Here is a 5,739-nt window from a genome sequence, read left to right as displayed (position 1 = left end):
TTTACTTCTGAACTATTGCTTCAGCTAACACGAAAAAAAATTGGACTCTCAAAACCTTAAATACGACATTCTTGGCAAAAAGTAAACCACAAGGTTTTTGGAAGACATTTACAATTACTCTCTATTATGTATGGTTGCATGCTATGGCACCTTACTTCAGCTATGAATTGGGCAAAAATATAAATTAAACTACATTGAACTTTGAAAAGAATAAGTTCTGTAACCTAATGAAGCAACCAAACTAATCCCCATATATTCAGTGAATAAAACTTAAACAAGAAAACACGTGAGCCATAAAACAACTTCCCTCATAGAATGCATTGTATTCAAAATGAGTAATCTATGAACTTACTATAATTCCTTCCTGCCAAAGTCTCTCATACAAATAAGAGTATCCACTACTTCCTGCAAATAACAATCAATGCATTTAGTTTTAGAGATAACTTATACAAGCAAGAGTAAATAAATTAGTTTTAGAGATAACTTATACAGGCAAGAGTAAATAATATCGAACAATGTCTGACACAACGGAAATCGATACAAGCAACCAAGTTTATCAAGGTTTTTCTGAAAAGATAATTATATAATTTTAAGCGACCAACTACCAAGTCCATGAAATGTTTACCTTCTCAACTGGAGGAGGATCTAATTAACTAGGGCCTTCTATGCTCAAGATCAGAACATCCATCTTGGTCAAAATTGCATACTTGAAGGTGTAGGCAAGATACCTGCAATAGACACAATACATACTTCTCAGTTCTATCAATCTTGCACAATAATAACAATCGAAATCCATAATCTAGGATACCTACTTATCATATTAACTCTATACATTAATATTATGTGAGCGAAATATAATAATTCTAATACATGCCAGGGTTAACAAGAGATTGATAACATCATTCACTAAAGCCATTACCCATCAACTGCCCTACAATTACTAAACTATACCAAGTATCACTATGAAAACCATAAGAACATATTCAGTGTCTCCAATAAATAATGTATCTAACTTTCAAGTATATTCATGACTGACAAATCCAATACCTCAAAAAATAAAGGATGCAGAATGAAGAATTACATGAGCAAAAGAGAATTGCAGAACATAAGCAAGAATAATGGTTAACTGCAGACACATGTTAATGCTCTACTCCTCTTACATACTCTCTTACAGACACACAACAGCAGATCCATTGCACTAAGCCACAACATGCCACTGCAAGAGTGCGCTATTAGCATATCATTGCACTAAACCACTCTGGGCATTTTGGTCACCTTGTAAGCACACAAATACGAAGTGAAAGAAAACAAACTTACTTAGTAACATCTATGGTGCAACATCATGTCCTGTCCACACCTGATTCAAATTACAGAAGCACAAGACGTTAGTTAACATATGCATATTTACAATCCACCTGGACAATAATGATTGGTGTTATCTTTCAAAGGAGACCCGGTAATCATAAACCAAATAAGTGCTCTATCTGTTATTTGTTTCTTCAACTTACCGTCCAGATATTCCCCAAAGTTATGTTCTAACAGTGCAAACTACTCCTTCAGATAAAAGAGTTCATCTACAGTCAATTTCTTGGACAATGCCAGAAAAGCAAGGGTAGTGGACAAACCAAATTATGAGACATGATCAATAATAAAGCAAATTTCGAGAATATTAAAGTACTCACTCTTAATGTAACTTTATATAGATATGATGAGCGCATACAGGATTTCATGAGCCTAAATATTAGAATATCAGTAGGTACTGTTATATTATTGTAGTTCTGAAATCCAAGGATGACCTGCCAAAAAAATGTAATTAGGAATGCAACTTCTTTCTTAAAACAAATAACCTAATCAAGTTAAAACCAACAAGTCCCAAGACTAAACCACAGCCTGCAAGATTATCATGCAACACCAACATCGCAGCCCTACCATTACTGAAGTAAATAAAGAATGCAATAAGAATTTTACCATTACATAATGTGCAGTTATGTTGGTCTTCTGTTCAAGATTGTATTTTGTTTCCACACCTCAATATCCTTAAAGTACGAGGCCAAACTGCAGAAGAGAAAACTAACACACAATTAAACCAATCAACAAAAAAAAACCAAATTTTCAATTGAAAACTAAAACCCAGAAAAATAAAACCCACTTATTAAACTAACTTCACCTCAGATCTTTCAACTAAAACAGATTACTCTTTTTTCTCATCAGCACCACCACACCATCATCACCAGAACCCTGAATGGAATTCAATCACAGTTATCTTAACATGATCTGGTAGCATAGATTTTTGAGAAGATAAAACGCTAATTAGTCAAATATACCATATCACCTCAAAACCCAAGAGTCATTAGAAGCATTTACTGCCGATTCCAAGAGCTGGATCACCCAAAACAAAAACAAAAAACAAACATTTCAGATACCAAATACAAATAAATTAGACAGACTTATGCAATCAAAGAAATAAACCTCTAATTGTTCCTGCTTCTCAGCTTTCGACTAATCTACTCAATATCTGAAAAAATCACGAACCAAAATCATTATAAATCCCACAAATTTCAAATCTGAATGATGAAATACTGTTAAGACAAACACAAATATAATAACCTAACTCAAAACTGAGATCATAAAACTTAAATTAAAACCAAACCCATGATTTAAACTCCATGAAATCAAATGAAGAAACATAAAAATTGCGAATCCTTGATTTGTTTTCTCAACAAATATGAGAAGATCCAACAAACCTCAGAAGAGATATATAGAGAAGAAATTTATCTTGATGGGAGAATCGAACGGAAAATCGAGATACTCTCTGATGATAAAACCAATTACCAGATCCACTCATAAACGCACCGAAATCACTAAATAAAACCTCATCAATAAAGTGATCAGGGACGAAGAAACGAGAGGAAAGGGAGGTGAGAGGGTGAGATGCAGAGGATAGGAGAATGAAAAAGAGATAAGGTTGATTGATATTCTCTTTCTTCTAGAGATATGTGGAGTATAAGAAAACCTACCTCGAGTAGATGTAGGCACGCGATTTCTCATTTTTGCGTTTCGCACAAGTACCTTAACTCAGTTATTGTGTGGTATAGCCAGACGATAATTCCCTATAACACCGATGTAATTGGTCCAAGAATATCTGATGGTTAGCTTCTTGCCATGTGTCAAAAGCAAAATTTATGAACGGTTCTCTGGTTTCAATAATAAGTGGAACACCATGTGATATCGTTTAAAGCTTTGGGACGTATAAGAAATGAGTAGTAAGAATGAAAAACTGGAGACGAAATATATCAGAATTGAACATCACAGGTTTAAAGATTACTAGAGTTAGACCTAAGTATCTCGTTTGGATGAACTGAAGACGAAATATATCAGAATTGAACATCAAAGGTACAAAGATTACTAGAGTTAGACCTAAGTTTCTTGTTCGGATGAACTGGAGACGAAATATGTCAGAATTGAACATCACAGGTTCAAATATTGCTAGAGTTAGACCTGAGTTTCTCGTTCGGATGAACTGAAGACGAAATATATCAGATTACTAGATTTAGACTTGAGTTTCTCGTTCGGATGAACTAGAGACGAAATATATCAGAATTGAACATCACAGGTTCAAAGATTACTAGAGTTAGACCTAAGTTTCTCGTTCGGATGAACTGGAGACGTAATATATCATAATGGAAAATCACAGGTTCAAAGATTACTAGAGTCAGACCTGAGTTTCTCGTTCGGATGAACTGGAGACGAAATATATCAGATTCGAACATCACAGGTTCAAAGATTGCTAGAGTCAGACGTGAGCTTCTCGTTCGGATGAACTGGAGACGAAATATATCAGATTCGAACATCACAGGTTCAAAGATTGCTAGAGTTAGACTTGATCTTCTCGTTCGGATGAACTGGAGACGAAATATATCAGATTCGAACATCACAGGTTCAAAGATTGCTAGAGTTAGAATTGAGTTTCCCGTTCGGATGAATTGAAGACGAATATATCAGATTCAAACATCACAGGTTCAAAGATTGCTAGAGTTAGACCTTAGTTTCTCGTTCGGATGAACTGAAGACGAAATATATCATATTGGAAAATCACAGGTTCAAAGATTGTTAGAGTTAGACCTGAGTTTCTCGTTCGGATGAACCGAAGACGAAATATATCGGATTACTAGAGTTAGACCTGAGTTTCTCGTTCAGATGAACTGAAGACGAAATATATCAGATTGGAAAATCACAGGTTCAAAGATTGCTAGAGTTAGACCTGAGTTTCTCGTTCGGATGAACTGAAGACGAAATATATCAGATTACTAGAGTTAGACCTGAGTTTCTCGTTCGGATGAACTGGAGACGGAATATATCAGAATTGAACATCACAGGTTCAAAGATTAATAGAGTTAGACCTGTGTTTCTCGTTCGGATAAAATGGAGACGAAATATATCAGAATTGAACATCACAGGTTCAAAGATTACTAGAGTTAGACCTAAGTTTCTCGTTCGGATGAACTGGAGACGAAATATATCAGAATTGAACATCACAAGTTCAAAGATTGCTAGAGTTAGACCTGAGTTTCTCGTTCGGATGAACTGAAGACGAAATATATCAGATTAGTAGAGTTAGACCTGAGTTTCTCGTTCGGATGAAATAGAGACGAAATATATCAGAATTGAACATCACAGGTTCAAAGATTACTAGAGTTAGACCTAAGCTTCTCATTCCGATGAACTGATGACGAAATATATCAGATTGGAAAATCACAGGTTCAAAGATTGCTAGAGTTAGACCTGAGTTTCTCGTTCGGATGAACTGAAGACGAAATATATCAGATTACTAGAGTTAGACCTGAGTTCTCGTTCAGATGAACTGAAGACGAAATATATTAGATTCGAACATCACAAGTTCAAAGATTACTAGAGTTAGACTTGAGTTTCCCGTTCGGATGAACTGAAGACGAAATATATCAGATTACTAGAGTTAGACCTGAGTTTCTCGTTCGGATGAACTGAAGACGAAATGACCATAATACCCTTATCGGAAATAAGTAAAGTAAATAGTACGAACAATGAAAATGACCATATTACCCTTACTAGAAATTAGTGCATTAAATATCATTGAGATAGTGACAATAACCATACTACCCTTATTGGAAATAAGTGCAATAAATATCGCACAGACGGTGAAAATGACTATACTACCCTTACTGGAAATTAGTGAAATAAATATTATGGAGACTGTGAAAATGACCAGACTACCCTTATAAAAAAAATAAAGTAAATATTACAGACTGTGAAAATGACTATTTTACCCTTACCAGAAATAAGTACAATAAATATTATGGAGACTGTCAAAATGACCATACGATCCTTATCGGAAATAAGTAAAGTGAATATTACAGACAGTGAAAATGACCATACTACCCTTACTGGAAATAATTGCAACAAATATTATGGAGACTGTGAAAATGACCAGACCACCGTTATCGGATATGAGTAAAGTAAATATTACAGTCTGCTAAAATGACCATTTTACCCTTAGGGGAAATAAGTGCAATAAATGTTATGGAGACTGTCAAAATGACCAAACTACTCTTATTGGAAATAAGTGCAATAAATATCACACAGACGGTGAAAATGACCATACTACCCTTATTGGAAATTAGTCAAATAAATATTTTGGAGACTGTGAAAATGACCAGACTACCCTTATCAAAAATAAGTAAAGTAAATATTACAGACTGTGAA

At 34.6% G+C, this 5,739-nt stretch overlaps 2 long non-coding RNA genes across 2 annotated transcripts; both read right to left on the bottom strand.

Moving 5' to 3' along the window:
• Positions 1-362: 362 nt before the first annotated feature.
• Positions 363-1,350, bottom strand: LOC113304083. Its single transcript, XR_003338037.1, has 3 exons — positions 1,318-1,350; positions 626-728; positions 363-405 (listed from the first exon to the last, which is right to left on the bottom strand). It is a non-coding gene; the product is annotated as an uncharacterized LOC113304083 (long non-coding RNA).
• A 117-nt stretch (positions 1,351-1,467) lies between these two features.
• Positions 1,468-2,760, bottom strand: LOC113302591. The gene is made up of 5 exons (XR_003336955.1): positions 2,470-2,760; positions 2,333-2,379; positions 2,168-2,238; positions 1,969-2,055; positions 1,468-1,796 (listed from the first exon to the last, which is right to left on the bottom strand). It is a non-coding gene; the product is annotated as an uncharacterized LOC113302591 (long non-coding RNA).
• Between the last annotated feature and the right edge of the window lie 2,979 nt (positions 2,761-5,739).

The sequence above is a fragment of the Papaver somniferum genome, chromosome 8 (assembly GCF_003573695.1).
Source record: "Papaver somniferum cultivar HN1 chromosome 8, ASM357369v1, whole genome shotgun sequence".
In the NCBI taxonomy this organism is placed as follows: domain Eukaryota; kingdom Viridiplantae; phylum Streptophyta; class Magnoliopsida; order Ranunculales; family Papaveraceae; genus Papaver; species Papaver somniferum.
The sequence above is the reverse complement of the archived record's forward strand: the minus strand, read 5'-3'. Positions and strand labels throughout refer to the sequence as shown.